The 23072-nt window shown below is 36.5% G+C and overlaps 1 protein-coding gene across 8 annotated transcripts in view; it reads left to right on the top strand.

Moving 5' to 3' along the window:
- Positions 1–23072, top strand: part of TFDP2 (transcription factor Dp-2) — a 152993-nt gene that overhangs the window by 2153 nt on the left and 127768 nt on the right. The window contains exons 2-3 of one of the 8 annotated variants that reach the window (XM_055321129.1): positions 626–692; positions 4952–5097. The exons of 5 other annotated variants lie outside the window; for them this stretch is intronic. The gene's annotated coding sequence lies outside the window, so the exon portion shown is untranslated. The remainder of the gene's footprint in view (positions 1–625; positions 693–4951; positions 5098–23072) is intronic. 2 more of the 8 variants (XM_055321130.1, XM_055321131.1) reach the window with 2 other exon arrangements.

Genomic DNA, 23072 nt, shown 5'->3' with positions numbered 1-23072 from the left:
AGCCCGACATGGGATTCGATCCCGGGTCTCCAGGATCGCGCCCTAGGCCAAAGGCAGGCGCCAAACCGCTGCGCCACCCAGGGATCCCTCCTCCACTCTTTTAAATGTGTAGTCCGACTGGCACTTTCAGAGTTTTTCCCTTGCAGCCAAAAACTCTTTAACTGAGCTGTGTGTTCTCAATACAAATTGAAACTGGACGCACAGATGATTATCTCTAATGTGAGAAGAATTTGTGGCTGAAAATTATGCACTAAAAGATACATTAAAGGATTCAAAGACTTTTTTTATAATTAGGAATTGAAATGTGAATAGACTTTTTTTTTAACATGATAGAAAAACTGGGTTTGTCCTGCTGTTGCTAATTTATGTTTTATATTTTTTAAAAAATGCATGATATTTACGTTGCACCACAGCATTTTAAAGCCCTTTTAGATATTTGAAAGTTTTTAGAACACGATGAAACAGACTAAGCAAAAATTAAATTCATGGCAAAGGTAGTGAATTCGAACATAAATATTCTGACTTCTGTTGTTAGTCTGTCATTCTTAACAGTTAACTCAGAAATAGGATAAGAAGGGAGAGTTTATTTATGTTTTTTTAAAGATTTTATTTGTTTATTTGACAGAGCACAAGGAGAGCGAGCTGCAGAGGGAGAGGGAGAAGCAGCCTCCCCACTGAGCAGGGAACTCCAGGTGGGGCTTGATCACAGGACTTTGATATCCTGACTTGAGCCAAAGGCAGGTGCTTAACTGACTTGAGCCACCCAGGTACCTCAAGAAGGGAGCATTTAAAATAAAGCTTTGTTTGTTTGTTTGTTTATAGATTTTATTTATTCATGAGAAACACACAGAGAGAGAGAGAGAGAGAGAGAGAGGCAGACACTCAGGCAGAGGGAGAAGCAGGCCCCATGCAGGGAGCCTGATGTGGGACTCGATCCTGGGTCCCCAGGATCACACCCGGGGCTGAAGGCGACGCTAAACCACTGAGCCACCCAGGCTGCCCTAAAATGAAGTTTTAAAAGCAGAGCAGGGAAATTTCTAATTTGAGCATTAGATATTGAGTAGTACATCTTAGCATCTTTTTATCTTTAAACTTAAGTCTGTTTCTTTTAAAGGTTAAATAATAAGCTACACTATCTAAGAAATTACTCACAGTAAAGTTTACATTGTCACTTGGCAAATTTTACTTCTTTTTTTTTTCTGACTTTGTCATCACATATTTTAGACTAATAGCAAAATGTATCATAATAGATCTTAGAAGAAACTGGAAAGCATAGAGTTGAGGTTTTTAGATCATAGTACTGTAAGTTGTAATGAATTTTAAAGATTATTAGATATACTTGCCTTTTCATACTTAAATCCTTTCCATTTTGATCTGAGACATCTTACTATAAGGGTGGGGCATGAATAGGTTTAAAAGTAGGTTTATGGACTCTTGGAAATTTTATGCAAAATTGTATACATTTGTGTATTTTTCTGGAGAGAAGATTCATAGTTATCTAGTTTCTGAGGCATAGGTATTTGGACAATTCCAATTTTTACAATGTGATTTCCTTTACTGAACCAGAAATTCCATCTTCACTGGTTCTAATTCTGTCTCTTCCATAAGTGGGGTTTCAACTATTTGAAGATACTTTTTATAGTCCATTAATTCTTTCTTTAGAAAAAATATTCTGTCTTTTGATTTGAGGCTCCTCACATTACTGATAGCTTATTTGTGGATTTGCTTCAGTTTATCCATATTCTTCTTAAAAGTGTGGTATCCATAGATATTTAATCAGTAAAGAAGACCGTAAGTTACCTCTCTGATTTTAAAACATGTACTTTAAGATTAAGAGTAGATTTGCTTCTTTGGCAACCACATTGTACTGTTAGTTCATAATAATGTCCTGGCTGAGAAGACAAACTCTGGAGCTAACCTGCCTGGGTTTAAATCCTAGCTCTTCAGTTTATCAGCTGGGTGACCTTGAGTAAAATATGTAAACATTTTTTGGACCACAATTTTCTCATATGTAAAATGGGGTTTATAATAGTACCTGTCTCATAGGATTGTTAAATTTTTTTAATTTATTTTTGATAGTCACACACACACACACACAGAGAGAGAGGCAGAGACACAGGCAGAGGGAGAAGCAGGCCCCATGCACCAGGAGCCCGACGTGGGATTCGATCCCGGGTCTCTAGGATCGCACCCTGGGCCAAAGGCAGGCGCCAAACCGCTGCGCCACCCAGGGATCCCTCTCATAGGATTGTTAAAAGGAATAATTGAACATATGCTGTGTAAAGCATTTAGAATGACCCCTGGCATTTAAGTGCCATATACATCACCTTTTATTACTGATTTTGTAGTCAACTAAAATTCTTGAGTTGTTTTGCTATGTTCTCCCAATTTTTTAAAAGAATTTTTTTTTGTTAGGACTTCATATTTATCTATATTAAATTTTATCTTGTCAGATGGGTTCCATTCTGTTGACTTTAACAATGAAAAAAATATTTGGTCATATGATAAATATGGATTTATTAGATTTGATAAGCTGTAAGTTTGATAATGCTGACATTGCCTTCATGCACATCTTATTAAAATGTTGATTAGGCAGGGGTGAAAAAGGTTTGCTCTACTAGAGATTCTCTTAAGATTAATTAAAAAAACTTATTAATTCTTTGGCTTAAGTTGTTCTGACAGAAATTCAGCTAATTTAGCATATTCACCCCAAATATTTCCAAATTTTCACAAGAAACATATAAAAAACTTAAATAATTGCCTTCCTAAAATCTAGATAATTTTATGTACTTCATTTTAAAAAAAATCCTACCAGATAATTTTATATACTTAATTTAAAAAAAAATCAACCCTATCAGTTCAGTAACTGTCAGGAAAAGACCAGTAATCTGCCATTATTTGTCCTTAATTAACTGCTATACTGGTTTCCAGTGGTATTTGTTGGTTACTATCTTTTCCATGTTCACAAACTTATCTAAGAAATGATTCTAGAATCCTGGCTAGAGTTATATTTAACTTCAGCAATCAATAGTTGACAGGATCACCTTTCCCTCCTTTTTTTTTTTTTTTTTTTTTTTTTTTTTTAAGTAGGCTCCACACCCAGTGAAGAGCCCAAAGCAGGGCTCAGAGTCATGACCCTGAGCTGAGATGAAGAGGCAGATGCTTAACTGACTGAGCCACCCAGGTTGCCTTCTCCGTTTTTGAATAGTACCACTGCATATCCTGTCTTTGGCCTTATGGGATCCTCTCTTGCTTCCCATAGTTTCTGAATAGTTGCCAGCAGCTACGTGGAAATTTCATCTGGAGCTGTATACCTCGTGGACGTTTTGCCTGGAACAGTTAAGAACTCTGTAATCTCATTCCTATTGAGCTTTGGTTTTCATTAATTTGTTGATTAAATTTATTAAATGCCCTTTTTATACAGAATACCAGTGTTTGTTTAACCACATCCAATCAGAGGATTTTTCTTAATAGAGATGCCTGAAGTAAAACTGTAAGCCACATCTTTGTCTCTCCATTCCTGCAGTTACCATAGTCTGGGCCTCCCTTCTTTCTTCTCTGGACTCTAGTAATAACTTCCTATTGACCTTCCTTCTCTAATCTTTTTCTTTCTCTAATGCTTCAGCATTACAGCCAGAGTCATCCTTGTTTTTAAAATGTATGGATTTCTTTAAAATCTTTTCTTCCTCATTGGAATAATCTGTAATGATCTAATTAGATTTTTAACTCTCAGTACTTTTCAACTCTTAGTTTTTCTGCTTACTATCCTTTTAAAGTCAAGCCTCCCCCCCACCCCCCGCCACTTTTTAGCCTTCCTTGTTATTAGGGATAATATGTACCATTAGCCAGATAGGCATGGAGGATTGGTGACTTCTAGCTAGCCTTTGTGTGAATCACTCAGCAGACAGGCATGGAGTGCTTACTAGATTACAGGCACTGTGTGAGGCGCTGAGTTGACAAACTTGACAAAACCTCAGCCCTTCCAGAATTCTAAGTCCAGGGAGGGGCACCTGGGTGGTTCATTTGGTAAGTGTCCTGCTCTTGATTTCTACTCAGGGCACGATCTCAGGGTTGTGAGATTGAACCTGTGTGGGGCTCTGTTCTGGGCGTGGAGCCTGCTTAAGATTCTCTCTCTCCCTTTGCCTCTCCCTCTGCCTCTCCCTCACCCTAACCCTTGTGCAAGCAACACTTTAAAAAAAAAAAAAAGGAAAGAAGGAAAAAGAATTCTAAGTGCAGGAAAAGATAAAATAGAAGAAAGGATTTGGAGAACCAAAAATCTTTTTTTTTCACATTCAAAAGCATAATAAATTTTTAAGAGATTCTATTTTACTTTAAATAGCCAAGTATGTGGTTACTGAAGAATTAGTTTGTTAAAGTGACTGATTCAGTTGTAGTTAAGTTATATCAAATTGTAAAAGAGCAGATCTATAAATATGGAAAAATAGTACATATTTCAAACTGCCAAAATAAAATGTTTAATCAGAACTAGAAGCAGAAGGTGGTTATAGGGGGATGGGCAAAAAGCTGTGAAGGGGGAGTGTGAGGTGCGGGTTTCTAGTTATGGGATAACTAAGTCACAGGGATGAAGGTTCAGCATAGGCAGTATGGTCAGTGGAGTTAGAGTTTTATGGTGAAGGATGGTAGCTACACTTGTGAATCCAGTGGTAACATAGGGAGATGTTGGGCCACTATGTTACATATTTGAAACTAATGTAACATTGTGTGTCAACTATACATCAATAAAAAGATAAAAACTAACCATAAATAAAAGCAGAAAAGTGGTTATATAAACCTATTTCCACTTTTTCAGAGGCTCTGTCCTCTGAAACATACAATGAGGTGCTGCCTTCAAAAATAAAAAACAAAAAAAGTTACTGGAAGCACTAACTTCTCTTTTACAGTTCACTCAAGAATGGACAGTTAAAAAATCAATTTAAGTTTTTCTTCACAGCATCCTTGAAATTATGGTGGTAATATAAAACTACCTATAAAAGGAGGATTTATTCATTGCTATTCAAAGGAGAGAAAGGTGATGATAAGCAGTTGCACTCAGAACATATACAACTAACAAGTGGTGGTCCGTAAAGTGACTTCTAGGTAAGTAAGTGTTTGGAAAACCTGTCAGATAGTAATTCTGCACTATTTGATACATTTTAAGCTATAAAAATATAAGTAGAAAATTTTGTAAGCATAATGATTATCTTTAAGTTGAACAAGTCAGTATTTGGAGGCAACAGAATAATATATTAACTGTGCAGGCATTCCAAGAAACATAAACTGAAAAATCAGTGTGAAAAATTCCATCATTATGTATGAAAAGAAGTAAAATTTTTACTGATGTTAACCTTCTGCCTAATTTGCCATTAAATTCATACTATCCCAGACATACTATATATCACAGTTGCTGTAAAAATAGCTACTAAAGTATTCTTTCTTCCTGAACCAAATTCTTTTTTTTTTTTTCTATTGTTACTGTATCAGATCCAGTGGTATTCTTGGGATAATCAGGACTATAACATACTACAACTCAGAGAAAGATCTGTTTCGAGTTTAGTTGTGTAGGCTAGTTGAAGTTATGCTCTAGGGAAAAGAGTTCAAAACAATTGAATTTCCTCTCGACATAAGTGACATAAAATAAGTTTCAAGAAACTAAAATGCTAAGCAAAAGCATGTGAAATTAATACTACGGAAATGACTTTTTAGAAAGGGGTCACAACAAACAAAACACTTCTTCCTCATAACAAAGACATTCCAAGAGATGTGAGAGAGATCATACTAAGTAAGGAAAACAAGAGATTCTGTTAATATAAGTAGCTCATTGAAAAAAATGAAATTCTGTTTAAAAGGCCATTCCTTCATAATCTGCAAGATGTAAAAGATCGTGACATATTTTCCGTGATATATTTTCTAGGATTAAGTAAGAAAATAAAGATCCATAGTCTGAATATTTTGTACTCATTATGAATTTGTAATGGCTTACTTTACCCAACACCTACTACGTGGTAAGGATCTCAATTAATTCTTCCCCAAAGTGTATGAGATAGATTTAATGTCTTTCATTTTACAGATAAAGACACAACTTACTTTACAGGGATCAGGAAAGCAGTAATGGCAGAGCTGGGGCTGACACATGAATCTGTAGAGCTCTAGTGCTGGTCACTTCACTATACTGCTTTGCTAAAATACTGTCTTAGGACATTAACATTCATGCAAGAACCCAACAATCTTTATAGCTTATTCCTAGTTGGTCTTTCCAGTATAGTTTCTGTTTTTATTCTAGAGTGTTGTGAATTTATCCAAATACAAGTGAGTAAGTGACTTGAAAATTAGCCATTGTTTTTGACTGAATATCCTATCACTGTGTCACTGTTTACTAATTGAAAAAATAGTTTCTGTGTCATGTATGTGGTATCTTCAATTCAGCTGTATTTCAGTTAATTGGTTAAATCATGATTATGAGCTATGTGAATCTATTATACTGACAATTTGCTGCAAATAAAAATAAGTACCTATTTAGATAGGGCGCACTAACTTCTTCGTAACAAATAATTTTATTATACGGTCTGTATCATGTGTCATATGTCCTTTTATATTGTTTAAAAATTAAATGTATGTAGGCTAAAAGAAAAAAATGGGTATAATGAAATGATGTAAAATCTCAAAGTTGTGATGAAAGAAGAGAAAGAGGCTAAAAGTGTTTCCAGAAAGTAAGAAGAATAAAAATATAATTGCAAATAATAGTGGCACAGAGCAGAAGCAGCATGTATTTCATAATTACAGACATGGTGGCCAGTTCAATTTATGTCTGGGAAATTGAATATGCAACAGGAAAATAAGTGTATTTAAAAATAAGATTCTATCTTCATCAGAGTGGAATATGTAGCACAAAAGAATTCTTTTTTTCTCTTTGCCTTTAACTTTCGGCATATATTGAAGCATTGTGACAAACTGAATGGAGCTCAGATCTTAGTATCAAAAACCTTTGACTTATTTAGTGCTTATTCTTGTTTATGTAAAATTTACTTGAGTATTTCAGTCTGGAAAGAAATATTTTGACTCAGATTGGCCTTGAGTGAAAACAGGAAACTATTACATTAATTTGACTGTTACATAAAACTTTCTCTGATTTTTTATTTTAAGTACCTCATGGGTAGAATAATCCTCCGCCCACCATCTAGTTGTTTATTAGTCTTCCCATGACAATACACAGAATATGAAGCAGTTTTTCATGTTGTAACTAAAGCAGTTTTGATGGATTTTATGCAGTTAACCTACATCTATTTTAAGTAACCAGTCTGTGTAGTACTTTTATGTCCAATACTGGAAGTTCTCACAGTTTACGTATTCTAGTGCTTACACGGTGTGGATCTTACTGCCTCTGATAGCCCCCATTAAGACACTTCCTATTTTATCTACTCTTTGTTTTAAGAGTGTGCTCTAGGAGATCAGGTGGCTAAGGATGAGGAAATAAAGTAGGCTAATTGTGCTTCCTGGATTCTTCTGGGCTTTTAGGGTCTAAGGTTTGTCTTTCTGACTTCTAGTATTAATACTTGGCTGTTGCAAGTTTTAAAATATTCTAAAAGGCTTTCTTCATATTTTTTGTCCCATTCTCCACAGTTAAAATCATGTTTTTAAAAAACTATACTTTTTATTGAAAAGTGATACTTTTTAATTTTTAATTTTATTATTCATGAGAGACACACACACAACAGAGGTACAGAGACACAGGCAGAGAGAGAAGTAGGCTCCATGCAGGGAGCCCGACGTGGGACTCGATCCCGATCCCGAGACCCCAGGATCACGTCCTGGGCTGAAGGCAGCGCTAAACTGCTGAGCCACCTGGGCTGCCCAAAGTGGTAGACTTTTAAAAATTCCACAGATTTTCACTAACTAAACGACAACTCTGTAACCACCACCCTAGATCCAGAAACAAACCATTCCAGCACCATAGTATTACTTTGCAGTCACAAACTCTTCCTAACTTCTAAGAGCCTGGATTGGTAAAAAACCATAACCACATCTACTTTTAGTTCTTTTGATGGTTATCAAACTCTTAATGGTATAATTATTGCTCTGTTTCTTTAAAAAAAAAACTTTATTTTTAACTAATTTTAGACCTACAGGAAAGTTGTAAAAGTTGTACAGAGAGTTAATTATATTCCTCAGCCCATTTTCCTAATGTTAACATTTTATATAATTGTAATTATTAAGAGCAAGAAACTAACATTGGTACAATATTATTAGCTAAACTACAGACCATACTTGAATTTCATCAATTATTTTCACTAATGATGTTTTCTGGTCCAAGATCCTATCCATGTTCCTACATTGCTTTTATTTATTTATTTATTTACTTACTTATCTTCCTTCCTTCCTTCTTCCTTCTCCTTCCTTCCTTCCTTCCTTCCTTCCTTCCTTCCTTCCTTCCTTCCTTCCTTCCTTCCTCCTTCTTCTTGACAGAGAGAGTGAGAGGCAGAGACAGGCAGAGGGAGAAGCAGGCTCCATGCAGGGAGCCTGACGTGGGACTTGATCCCGGGTCTCCAGGATCACGCCCTGGACTGAAGGTGGTGCTAAACCACTGAGCCACCCAGACTGCCCTCCATATGAATTTTAGAATGGATTTTTCTATTTCCATAAAAAACATCATTGGGATTTTGATAAAGATTGTATTGAATATGTACATCATTTGTGTATTTTAATCATAAGTTTTCCATCCACAAACAGGTTGTCCATTTGTGTCTTTAATTTCTTTCAGCAATGTTTTATAAATAAATTTTTATTTATTTATGATAGTCACACACACACAGAGAGAGAGACTGCTGCTAATGGGTATGTTATTTCTTCTTGGGGTGATGAAAATGTTTTGGACTTAGGTAGTGGTGACTGTTGCACATACTTAGGAATATATGACAGATGACTGAATTGTATACCGTAAAGGGTGAATTTTATATGTGATTTATATCTCAATAAAGCTCTTAAAAAAAAGCTATTTGAGGAAATTTTTAAAAACTCTTAAGACAGTAAAGAAGACATGAACAAGAAAAAATGTATCTTGTTCTTGGGTAAGACAACTGAACATCATAAAGATATAAATTCTCCCTAACTTAATACATTCAGTGTAATCCCAATAAAAATACTAACAAGCGATTTTATGAGGTTAGACAAGTTGATATTAAAGTTGATAACAGGGATCCCTGGGTGGCGCAGCGGTTTGGCGCCTGCCTTTGGCTCAGGGCACGATCCTGGAGACCCAGGATCGAATCCCACATCGGGCTCCCGGTGCATGGAGCCTGCTTCTCCCTCTGCCTGTGTCTCTGCCTCTCTCTCTGTGTGTGTGTAACTATCATAAATAAATAAAAAAAATTAAAAAAAAATAAAGTTGATAACAGGTCCCCAGTCACTGAGCTGCCGCTGAGGACTCAGCAGCCTCCTGCTCGAGTCCCCTTGCTCCCTGACGCTCACTGAAGCTTAAGTGAGGATTTCCTTGCAATGAGTAGAATTTTTTTTAAAATTTATTTATTTATGATAGTCACAGAGAGAGAGAGAGAGAGACAGAGACATAGACATAAGCAGGCTCCATGCACCGGGAGCCTGACGTGGGATTCAATCCCGGGTCTCCAGGATCGCGCCCTGGGCCAAAGGCAGGCGCTAAACCACTGCGCCACCCAGGGATCCCTGAGTAGAATTTCCCTTCTGTCCCTTGTCACAAGTTTAAAAACCTCACAGCTTGTATAATGTAACCATTTGGGGGTCTGCTTTTACCTTGGACTAGTGTAACTCCTTCATGCAATAAACTGAAAAGAGCCAAAAAAAAAAAAGTTGATAACAGGGACGCCTGGGTGGCTCAGTGGTTAAGTGCCTGCCTTCAGCTCAGGGCATGATCCTGAAGTCCCAAGATCAAGTCCCACATCGGGCTCCCTGCAGAGAGCCTGCTTCTCCCTCTATGTCTGTGTCTCTCTTGAAAAAATAAATAAAATCTTTTTAAAAATAAATAAATAAAAGTTGATACAGAGGGATGCCTTGCTGGCTCAGTCAGTAGAGTATGTGACTTTTAACCTCAGGGTCTTGAGTTAATAAGGCCCATATTGGGTATGGAGCCTGCTTAAAAAAAAAAAAAAAAAGAACCAAACAAAATAAAGTTGAAAAACACACAAGAATAACCAAATAAGTACTGAAAAAATATGAAGAGAGAACAGCCTTACCAGACATTAAAAATACTATATAGCCTCTGATCAACTGACTTTGCGAGGCACCCCTAAAATTTAGTATCATGATCATTTTTTAGTGTAGAGTTCAGCAGCATCAAGTACACTCACATTTAATGTAACCAATCTCCATAACTCTTTTCATCTCGAAAAACTAAAGCTATAACCATTATATTGCTTCACACACTCTCATCCCCCCAACTCCTGACAACCACCATTCTACTATCTCTATGATTCTGACTACTTTAAGTAGAATACAAGTAGAATCATACAGTATTTGTCTGTTTCTACCTGGCTTATTTCACTTAGCATAACATCCTCAGGGTTCATCCATGTTATAGTGTCAGAACTTACTTCCATTTTTAAGGCTGAATAATATTTCAGTGGTATATATATGCCACACTTTGCTTTCCATTCATTTGCTGATGGACACGTGGGTTGCTTCCTCCTTTTGTAAACATGGGTGCACAAATATCTCAAGACTCCACTTTTTCTTTTTTAAGATTTGAGAGAGAGTGCATGTGTGCAAGTGGGGGGACGGATGGGGGTGAGTGAGAATCTCAAGCAGACCTGCTGCTGAGTGCAGAGCTGACTCAGGGCTCAATCTCATGACCCTGAGATCATGACCTGGGCTAAAATCAAGAGATAGATGCTTAACTGACTGAGCCACCCAGGCACCCCAAGATTCACTTTGAGTATATATCCACAAGTGGAACTGCTGAAGCATATGGTAATTCCATTTTTAATATTCTGAGGAACTTCCAAACTGTTCTCCATGGTAGCTGTTCCATTTAATGTCCCCAAGAACAGTTTACAAGAGTTCCAATTTCTTCATATCTTCACCAACGCTTTTTTTTTTTTGATAGGTGCCATCCTAAACAATGTGAGGTGGTATCTATTGTGGTTTCAATTAGCATTTTCCTAATTATTACTGATATCAAGCATCTTTTCATATGCTGGTTAGCTATTTGTATATCTTCTTTGGATAAATGTTTATTTAAGTCCTTTACCCATTTTTCAATCAGGTTTTTTGATAGGAGTTCTTTATATATTCCAGATATTAACTCCTTAAGAGATATATGATTTAGGGACACCTGGTGGCTCAGCGGTTGAGTGCCTGCCTTTGGCCCAGGGAGTGATCCTGTGGTCCCGGGATCAAGTCCCACGTCGGGCTCCTGCATGGAGTCTGCTTCTTTCTCTGCTTGTGTCTCTGCCTCTCTCCCTCTCTCTGTATCTCTCATGAATAAATAAAATCTTTAAGAAAAAAAGATATATATGATCTACAAATATTTTCTCCCATTTCACAGGTTATCTTTCACTCTTTTGATGGTGTCATTTGATGTAGGGAAGTTTTAAATCCTCATGGAATCCAATTAACCTATTTTACTTTTTACTTTTGGTACCTGTGCTTTCGGTATCAGGTCCAAGAAATCTTTTTTTTTTAATTGATTTATTTATTTTAGAGAGAGACAGCAGGAGGGGCAGAGGGAGAGGGAGAAACAATCTCAAGCAGACTCCACACTGGGTGCAGAGCCCCATGTGGGGCTCAATCTCACAACCCGGAGATCGTGACCTGAACCCAAACCAAGAATCACTCTTAAACTGCACCAACCTGGAGCCCCTGGTCCAAGAAATCTTTGTCAAATCCAATGTCATGAAGTTTCTTCCTTGTCTTTTTTTTCTTTCAAGATTTTATTTATTCATGAGACACACAAAGAGGCAGAGACATAGACAGGGTGAAGCAGGCTCCATACAGGGAGCCTGACGTGGGACTCAATCCCGGGTCTCCAGGATCAGGCCCTGTGCTGAAGGTGGCATTAAACTGCTGAGCCACCCGGGCTGCCCAAAATCTTCTTGTATAATTCTAGGTTTTTCAATTTCTCCTTGTACATTTGTCATTTTTTGCCTTAATATTTGCAAACTATGTTATAAAATACTTTAAAATTTAGAATATTTGTGTCTTCCTGCTGAAAAGACCTTTAATCATTATATCCTTTCTATCCTCTGTAATGCTCTTACTATAAAGACCATTTGTCTATTTATAGAGTCACATTGTGTTTCTGTTTTCATTCTATTACTCTGAAGGTATGCTTTTGATATGTCTCTTGCAAAGAGCAGTTGGATTTTGTTTTACTTTTTGTTGTTTATTTTAAACTCAATGTGTCAGTCTTTTAACTAATGAGTTTATGAATTTGCATGTCTTTTACTATCTATTTATACCGTTTTTTCTATGCTGCCTTTTTTAGATTTTCTTTTTTTTTAGAGGTGGGAGAAGGAGAATCTTGGGCACACTCCCCGCTGAGCACAAATACCCATGTGGGGCTAGACCCCATGACCTTGAGAACCATAACCCTAGCTGAAAACAAAAGTTGGACACCCAACCAACTGAGCCATCCAGGCGCCCCTTTTTCTGTGCTGCTTCTATTCTTCATTCCTGCTTGCTTTTGATTCTTTTATACTTTGAATGGTTATCTTTACATTATTAGTGAGCATATTTAATTTAATACAATATTTCCTAAATAGCACCAGTCCCACAGAATTCCTTAATTTTGATCAAGCTTCTCCCTTATTGTTGTCCAGGCTGTATTTCCTCCTGTTTCCACCCACCCCTCCACATTTTTTCATCTTTTAAAATTATTCGGTATAGCTATTATATAGATGATGTTTGTTTATATATACTCACTTCTTTTTTATTTGCTCCTCTTTCTTGAGTTTCTTTTGCATTTTCAGTTTCCATTTTCCTGAAGTATATTTTTTGGATGTCTCTTTATTGAATATCTACAAAGGTAAACCCAATGAGGATGTTTTTATTTCACCCTTATTTTTGAAAAATAGTTTAAGATTCTAGCTTGCTATTATTTTCCCTTAATTGGCACCGTGAAGATTTATTTCATGGTGTTTTTGATTTTAATGTTGTTGAGAAGTCTTTTACAGTCTAGTTATCATTCCTTTGTAGATAATGTTTTTCTGTCTGACTTTTCTCCAGGTTTTTTTTTAATTGTGGTAAAATACACATAACAAAGTTTACTATCTTAGCCATTTTTAAGTGTACAGTTCAGTGTTAAGTACATTCATATTGTTATGCTACCATCATCACCATCTCCAGAATTCTGTTTTGAAAAACTGGAACTCTGTCCTCATTAAACAGTACCTTGCCATTCTCCCCTTCTTTAGCACCTGATAACCACCATTCTACTTTCTATGATTTTGACTACTCTCAGTAATCATGTAAGTCCTATAAATAGAATCCTACAGTAGTTGTATTTTTGTGACTGGCTTATTTCACTCGGTATAGTGTTCTCGAGGTTCATCCATGTTGCAGCACGTGACAGAATTTCCTTCTTTGTTAAGACTAAATAGTATTCCATCATGTGGATATAGCACATTTTTGCTTGTGTCTTTTATCTGTTGATGGACACTTGGATTACTTCCACATTTCCCCTACTGTGAATGCTGCTGTCAGCATTAGTGTGCAAGTATCTTTCTGACCCTGCTTTCGATTCTTTTGAGTATATACCCAAAAGTGGGATTGCTGGATTTATAAGCCTATTTCTATTTTTTGAGAAACTTCCATACTGTTTTCCACAGAGACTGTACCATTGTGTAAAAACACCAGTATGTACAGGAGTTCCGGTTCTTTGTATCCTCACAATACTTTTTTTTTCTTTTTTTAATAGTGGTCACCCTAGTAGGTATGAAGTGGTACCTCACCGTGGTTTTATTTTGCATTTTCTTAATGATTAGTGATGTTGAGTGTCTTTTCATGTGCTTGTGACAATTTGTATATCTTCTTTGGAGGTCTATGCAAGTCCTTTGTCCATTTTTGAATCAGGTTGGTTTTTTTGTTGTTCAGTTTTAGGTGTTCTCCTTATATTTTGGATATTGATCCCTTATCAGATATATGATTTACATATATTTTTTCCCATTCTAAGAGTGGCCATTTTACTTTGTGGATAGTGTTTTTTGATGCATGAAATTAAACATTTTTCATTAAACCCTATTTTTCTTTTTTTACTCATACATTTGACATCATTCTCTGCCTGCTCTTAAGATCTATTTTTTTAATTTTTTTTTAATTTATGATAGTCACACACACAGAGAGAGAGAGAGAGAGGCAGAGACACAGGCAGAGGGAGAAGCAGGCTCCATGCACCGGGAGCCCGACGTGGGATTCGATCTGGGTCTCCAGGATGGCGCCCTGGGCCAAAGGCAGGCGCCAAACCACTGCGCCACCCAGGGATCCCTTAAGATCTATTTCTTTTTAATGTTTTGCTGTGTGTAGGTGAATTGTTTTTGTTCTGTTTTGTTTTTAGTTGGAGGTCATTGTGATATCTGAATCTGAGAATTTTTAGATCTTTTTAATCCTATGGTTCCCGGAGTCTAGAGCTAGAGGGAGACATTTTCTTGTTATTTCTTTAATGGTAGTTGATTTCTCCCTCTCCTAGTCCATCCTTTCACTGAGAATGTCTGAAATCTCCTTTCACTGAGAATGGAGCTTCAATTCCAACTCTTAACTTCATGTGGTTCCCAAGGCCTTGTCTCTTGTCACTGTAAAGCCATTAAAAGCTGAAAGTTTTGGTTATTTATGTGGACAAATTCCTCCATGGCTGCTGAAAGCTTTGTTTTTTTTTTTTGTTTTTTGTTTTTTTTTTTGTGAGCTCAATGTTGAGAGAATATTTAATTTCTCCATTTCTAGATATTTTGTTAAGGTGAAGTTTACAGGTCATTTGTTTCACTGCATTGCTAAAAACAGGTCATATTTTTGTATAATTCTTTTCTCTTTACTTTTCTGTAACTCTTTTGTAGTTGGGCATTCTGGATTGATGTTCTATTTTTTTTTTAACTTTTTGTTCTTTTTTGTGGAGGGTTTCCTACCCTCTTTTAAAATAAAGATTTAATTTATTTATGTGGGAATCAGAGTGCCCAGAGGGGGAGGGAGAAGCAGACTCCCTGTTGAGCAGAAAGCCCAATGCAGACCCTGAGATCATGACCTGAGCCAAAAGCAGACATTTAATCAAGCCACCCAGGCACCCCTCTACCTACCTTTCTTTTGCTATCTTTCTCCCTCTCCGACTTTCCTTCTTTTCATTTTTTTAATCTTTCTTCTTTTATACTTTATTAATTTGGTCCACTGTTGTTTTGTTAATTTGGTCTCTTCATTTCACATTCAAGGCTTTTCTCAATTGTTCTGTAAACTCTGGCCATCTGTTCAGATTAAAGAGTGAGGCAGTGAAAAAAAAAAAAGCTGAGTAAAAACTGTCTATAGGGAGTTGTTAACTGCAAATCTTAACATAGCGTGATTGAATGATTGCAGGTCGTTTCTCTTGGGTCTGATTCCCCATGGAGGAATCTGCTTGATGGGGCTGTGTTCTGAGGCTGATTTGGAGGATAGGGCTGGGTCTGCTGTTCAGCATGTAAATTTTCACTTAGCTTCTTTGTGGTATGATATGACATACAACCCTGTGTGTACCTGATTTCTACACCCCATCTGATTTAGAATCTAAGAATTTAAGAATATAAACCACTTGTGTCTTGTTAAGGCAGTTTCTTGGCTATGTGGTAAAGCTTCTGAGTGAAAACTATTCCTTATTCAAACTTTCGACCAATATTCTTATTTTCAGCCCCTTATTCAAATTTTTGGCCATACTCTTATTTTCAGCCAGACTCCTACCTTCAGACATCTCCAATTCCTGAGCATTTCTGTTGTGCTTCTTACTGGTTTCATACCTTCACCAACCCTCACATGCACAGGTTTGGCTTGTCAGTTTTACCAAGCTAGTTACTGTTCAGCAGTCCTCTATCTAGCTTCAAAAAACTTTGTGTCTCTCATCAGCTGTGGTCTCCTTTCAATATATAGATGTACACAAAGTTTGTTTGGTGTGTTTACTCATTTTTAGTCCTTTAGTGTCATTTTAGTGTAGTTTCAGAAGAGAACGGATATAATCCTGTGTGTTCATAATTTACCAAAGAAACATTTTAATACATTTTAGTTATGTGCACTTAAAAACAGTATTGTTATAAATTCAAGAATTTCTTCTTTCTTTTCCAATGTTAATTTCAGTTTCATATCATGGGTGAAGAATAGAAGCATAGGTAAATATAGGAGGGAGTGCAGGAAGGCTAGGAGAGAGACCTGAAGAAGAGGAAAATCAGGTTTGTTAATAACAAAGGATTAGACTGATAGTGGTACCAAGTTAAGACTTGAATGAGGTAATATCGCCATCTTCTGGCTTTTTAAAAATTGTTCTGTAATTTTATCTGGGAATCCCACGTGTAGCTAACTTGCATTCGGTGTCAGATTTAGTCAATTTGGTCTTGTTTCGTTGTTCTCCCCTGTTGTAGAAAAAGGCTTTTCTTTATACGGGATTTGATTACAGTATAATAATTATGTCTTTTCAAGCTCCCTAAGAGAGTATTCTATCTAAAATATTACAAAAACCATACCCTGTTTCTCTATAGTGCAGATGATTATTTCCACTTACATAATGAAAACAGAACCTTTGTTTCTGTATGAAGGAAAATACAGAATCTTTAAAAGTTTATTATTATACATTATGTAGGTAGTTTTTGTGATACAAAATGTATAAAGGGTGTAAGTAGATCATCCTATTTTATTAATGCTGTAATTAAAGAAATGTGTTTGTTCCACTCTCTCTGGCATATATCTAGCCAGTCCCATTGCCTATGAGATTGTCCTTTTGTACAAATGCTAGTATGTCACACATACTTTACTTTAACTTGGTCCTTTTCTTTCTCTTTCTTTCTTTCTTTCTTTCTTTCTTTCTTCTTTCTTTCTTTCTTTCTTTCTTCTTTCTTTCTTCTTTCTTCTTTCTTTCTTTCTTCTTTCTTTCTTTCTTTCTGCTAGTATGTCACACATACTTTTACTAGGTCCGTTTGTTTCTTCCTTGTTTCCTTCCTTTCTGATTTTATTTATTTATTTATTTGGCACAGAGAGAGAAAGAATCTGCTCGCAAGCAGGGGCAGAGAGGCAGGCAGAGGGAGAGGGAGAAGCAGGACTCCTCAGTGAGCAGGGAGCCTGACATAGGGCTCAACCCCAGGACCCTTGCATTATAACCTGAGCTGAAGCCAGACACACCCAACTGAGCCACCCAGTGCCTAACTTGGTCTTTTTCACTGAATACTTTGCACTGGAGGGTCACTCATATCACTACCCAGTGGGGTCCCTTATTCCTTTTTTTAGACCATGATTTCTTTAACCCGTCTGCTGTTGGTAACTGTTGGAGTTTGTCTTATCGTTTGCTATAAAAATGACACTATAGTGAATATCCGTGTGTGTGTGTGTGTGTGTGTGTGTGTACTCTGTAGAAAAAAAAATTCGAGATATATGCATTTACGATTTTCATTGATATGGTGAAATTACCTGCCAAAAATGATTGTACCTATTTATTCTACCACAGTGAAGTATTTATTTTATTTTTTTAAAAGATTTATTTTTATTTATTTATTTATGATAGACATAGAGAGAGAGAGAGAGGCAGAGATGCAGGCTGAGGGAGAAGCAGGCTCCATGCCGGGAGCCTGATGCGGGACTCGATCCCAGGACTCCAGGATCGTGCCCTGGGCCAAAGGCAGGCGCGAAACCGCTGAGCCACCCAGGGATCCCCCACAGTGAAGTATTTAAATGTCTGTTTTTCTCCATCCTTCTCAATACAGTATACCAGTTTCAATATTTGTGAATCCTGTATATTACAACTTTTTGTATTTCTCTTATGAGAGAGGTTGAACTTTTGTGTGTGTTTAAAAGCCATTTGTGTTTTCTGCTATATATCCCTTGACCATTTTTTTTTTTTTTTTACTTTTGGTGTTCTGTTTATAGGAGCTTTTATAGTATAGAAATTAACTCTTTTTCTCTAATTTGAATTGTAAATACTTTTTGCCAGTTGACTTTTCCTGTAACTTGCATTGTGGTTTTTTTTAAGTGGTGAAAAAATTATATATATATATATATATATATATATATATATATATATATATATAATATACACATACTTTATAATCATATGAGTTTTTCTTTTCTTCTTCTTTTTTTTTAAGATTTTGTTTATTCATGAGAGACAGAGAGAGAGGCAGAGACATAGAAGAGGGAGAAGCAGGCTCCCTGCAGGGAGCCTGATGTGGGACTTGATCCCTCAACCGGCCCCCAGCCAAAGGCAGATAGATGCTCAATGCTGAGCCACCGGGGCATCCCGAGTTTTTTCTTTGATGACTTCTGGGTTTGGGTTCATAGTTAGAAAAGTTTTGCACACATGGAAATTATAACTCCTGGGTTTTTTTTTTTTTTTTAAACTCCCGTGTTTTCTTCTAGTACTCCCAAAATCTCATCAAGTTCCATGACTGGGGCAGCCCCGGTGGCGCAGCGGTTTGGTGCCGCCTGCAGCCCAGGACGTGATCCTGGGGACCCTGGATCGAGTCCCACGTCGGGCTCCCTGCATGGAGCCTGCTTCTCCCTCTGCCTGTGTCTCTGCCTCTCTCTCTCTCTCTCTGTGTCTCTATGAATGAATAAATAAAATCTTTAAAAAAAAATTCCATGACTGATCTGGAATTTATTTTTTTTTTAAGATTTTATTTATATATTTGAGAGAGAGAGAGAGCATGCATGATCAGGCAGGAGGGGCAGAGGAAGAAGCAGACTCCCCCCTGAGCAGGGAACCTGACTTGGGGCTCGATCTTGGGACACCAGGATCATGACCTGAGCCGAAGGCAGATGCTTAACTGACTGAGCTATCCAGGCACCCCTGGAGTTTATTTTTAATAAGGTGAAAATTATGGTTCCAATTAATTTTTTTTGGTTACTCAATTATCTTTTATCTCAATACTATTTTTTTAAAGATATTGTTTATTTAGTCATGAGAGATACACACACACACACAGACGAGAGAGAGAGAGAGAGAGAGAGAGAGAGAGAGAGGCAGAGACACAGGCAGAGGGAGAAGCAGGTTCCATGTAGGGAGCCTGACATGGGACTTGACCTGGGTCTTCAGGATCTGGCCCTGGGTTGAAGGCAGCGCTAAACCACTGAGCCACCTGGGCTGCCCCTGTGGGTGTATTTCTGAGTTTTCTATTCTGTTCTCTTGATCTGTGTGTTTATACTTGTGCCAGTACCATAATGTTTTCAGTTCTACAGCTTCGTAATATAACCTGAAGTCTGGAATTGTGATATCTCCAGTTTTGTTTTGTTTTGTTTGTTTTTTTCAAGATTGCTTTGGCTATTCGGGGTCTTTTGTGGTTCCATATAAATTTTAGGAGTATTTGTTCTAGCTCTGTGAAAAATGCTGGGTAGGGATTGCATTAAATGTGTGAATTACTTTGGGTAGTGTAGACATTTTAACAGTATTTGTTATAATTTGTTATTTAACAATATTTGTTCTTCCAATCCATGAGCATGTTATGTCTTTCCATTTTTTAGTGTCATCTTCAATTCCTTTCATCAGTGTTTTATAATTTTCCGAGTACAGGTCTTTCACTTCTTTGCTTAATGATTCCCAGGTATATTTTATTATTTTTGGTGCAATTGTAAATGGGACTGTTTTCTTAATTTCTTTTTCCACTGCCTCATTATTAGTGTATAGAATGAAACAGATTTCTGTACATTGATTTTATATCCTGAGACTTGACTGAATTCATTTATCAGTTCTGGTAGTTTTTTGGTGATTTCTTAAGGCTTTTCTGTATATATTGTGTTGTGTCATCTGCAAATAGTGGAAGTGTTACTTCTTCCTTACCAATTTAGATGCCTTATATTTCTTTTTGTTGACCAATTGCTGTGGTTAGGACTTCCAGTAGTATGTTAAATAACAGTTGTGAGAGTGGACTTCCTTGTCTTGTTCCTGACTTTAGGGAAAAGCTCTCAGTTTTTCTCTGTTGAGTCTGATGATTGCTGTGGGTTTTTCATACAGGCCTTTATTATGTTGAAGTATGTTGCCTCTAAACCTACTTTGTTGAGGATTTTTATCATGAATAGATATTGTACTTTGTCAAATGCTTTTTCTGCACCTATTGAAGTGACAATGTGGTTTTTATCTTTTTTTTATTGATTTGCAGATATTGGACCACCCTTGCCTCCAGGAAATAAATCTCACTTGATTGGATGAATGATTTTTTGGATTCGGTTTGTTAGAATTTTGTTGAGGATTTTTTGCATCTGTGTTCATCAGAGATATTGGCTTGTAGTTCTGTTTGTTTGTTTGTTTGTTTGTTTTGTGTGTGTGTATGTGTGTGTTTTTACCTTGTTTGGTATCAAGGTTATGCTAGCCCCATAGAATGAATTTAGAAGCTTTCCTTCCCCTTCCTTTTTTGGGGGAATAGTTTGAGAAGAATAGGGTTATGTTTTATTTTTTCCATGGTGGGGAGGGGCAGAGGGATAGAGAGAATCGTAGGCAGGCTCCATGCCCAGCATGGAGCTTGATGTGGGGCTTGATCTCAGAACCCTGAGATCATGACCTCAGCTGAAATCAAGAGTTGGATGCTTAACTGACTGAGCCACCCAGGTGCCCCAAGAAGAATAAGTATTAATATTAACTCTTCTATAAATGTTTGGTAGAATTAGCCTGTGAAGCTCTCTGGTGCTGGACTTTTGTTTATATGGAGATTTTTTTTATTACTATTTCAATTTTATTGCTGGTAATCAGTCTGTTCAAATTTTCTGTTTTTTTCCTGCTTCAGTTTTAGTAGTTTATATGTTTCTAGGAATTTATCCATTTCTTTTAGGTTGTCCAATTTGTTGGCATATAATTTTTCATACTACTTTCTTAAACGTATTTGTATTTCTGTGCGTGTTGATATTTCTCCTTTCATTTGTGAATTTGTTTGAGCTTTTCTTTTTATGATTCTGGCTAAAGGTTAATCAGTTTTGTTGATCTTTTCAAAGAACCAGCACCTGGTTTCATTGATCTATTCTATTGTTTTTTTTAGTTTCTGTATCACTTATTTCTGCTCTGATCTTTTTTTGTTTTCTTCCTTCTGCTGGTTTTGGTTTGGCTTGTTCTTTTTTCTAGCTTTTTTTTTTTTGGTGTAAGGTTAGAGTGTTTGAGACTTTTCATTCTTCTTGAGGTAGGCTTGTATTGCTATAAACTTCCTTTTGGAACTGCTTTTGCTGCATCCCACAGATTTTTGACCATTGTGTTTTCACTTTCATTTGTTTCCATATAATTTTCAATTTCTTGATTGACCCATTCATTGTTTAGTCACATGTATTTTATGTTTGTTTAAGTAAGCCCTATACCCAGTGTGAGCCTTGAACTAATGACCCTGAGATCAAGTGTTGTATGCTCTTGATTGAGCTAGCCAGGCATCCCAGCAGCATGCTATTTAACTTCTGTGTATTTGTGCTCTTCCCAGATTTTTTATTGAGGTTGATTTCTAGTTTCAAAGCATTGAGGTCAGAAACAATGCATGTATTATTTCAGTCTTTCTGAATTTGTTGAGACTTGTTTTATGATCTAATATGTGATCTGTTCTGGAAAATGCTCCAGGTGCACCTGAAAAGCATGTGTATTCTGCTGTATTAGGATGGAATGTTCTGAATATATCTGTTAAATCCATCTGGTTTAGTGTGTCATTCAAAGCCACTGTTTCCTTGTTGATTTTCTGTTTGGATGATGATCTAATTGATGTAAGTGGAATATTTAAGTCCCTTCTATTATTGAATTATTATTGATTAGTTCTGTTATGTTTGTTGTTAACTGTTTTATATATTTTGGTACTCTCATTTTGGGTGCATAAATATTTACAGTTGTTATATCTTTTTGTTGGGTTGTCCCCTTTGTTATTATATTGTGTCCTCCTTTGCCCCTTGTTATAGACTTTGTATTAAAGTCCATTTTATCCAATATAAATATTGCTATGCTGGCTTTGTTTTGATATCCATTTGCATAATATTTCTCCATCTTACTTTCTATCTGCAGGTGTCTCTAGGTCTAAAATGAATCTCTTGTAGGCAGCGCTGAGTGGGTCTTGTTTTTTAATCCACTCTGTCACTCTGTCTTTTGATTGGGATATTTAGTCCACTTACATTTTAAAGTATTTATTGATATATATTTATTGCCATTTTGATACTTGGTTTGTGGTGTTTCTGTAGTTTTTCTTTGATTATTTCCTTTTTTGCTCTCTTTCATGGTTTGGTGAATTTCTTTAGTGATATACTCAGATTCTTTTGTCTTTATTCTTGCATATCTATTACTGGTTTTTGATTTATGGTTACCATTAGATTTATATATGATGTATTCTACATATAGCAGTCTGGATTAAGTTGATGGTCATATAAGTTTGAACTCCTTCTTTATTCCTGTCTCCTTCATGTTTTAAGTATATGGTGTCATATTTTACTTTTTTTTTTGTGAATCTCTTGATTGATTTTTATAGGTATACTTATTTTTACTGCTTTTGTGATTCCTACTTTTCATACTCTATGGTATTTTCCTTTCCATTCATAGAGTTCCCTTTAATATTTCTTGTAGGGCTGGTTTAGTGGTCATAAATTCTTTTAGTTTTTGTTTGTCTGGGAAACTCTATTTTTCATTCTATTCTGAATGATAGCCTTGCTGGGACAGAGTATTTTTGGCTGCACATTTTTCCTTTTCATCGCCTTGAATATATCATGCCATTTTCTTAGGGCCTGCAAAGTTTCTGCTGAAAAATCTTCTGATAGCCTTATGGTGTTTCCATTGTATATAACTGTTCTTTTTCTTGTTGCTTTTATTATTTCATCTTTATCATTACTTTTTGCATTTTAATAACTGTATGTCTTGGTGTGGACCTCCTAGGGTTGATTTTGTTGGGGAATCTCTGTGCCTTCTGGATCTAGATATGTTTCCTTTCCCCATATTAGGGACATTTTCAGCTACTGTT

The sequence above is a fragment of the Nyctereutes procyonoides genome, unplaced genomic scaffold, assembly GCF_905146905.1.
Source record: "Nyctereutes procyonoides isolate TBG_1078 unplaced genomic scaffold, NYPRO_anot_genome, whole genome shotgun sequence".
In the NCBI taxonomy this organism is placed as follows: Eukaryota; Metazoa; Chordata; class Mammalia; order Carnivora; family Canidae; genus Nyctereutes; species Nyctereutes procyonoides.
The sequence above is the reverse complement of the archived record's forward strand: the minus strand, read 5'-3'. Positions and strand labels throughout refer to the sequence as shown.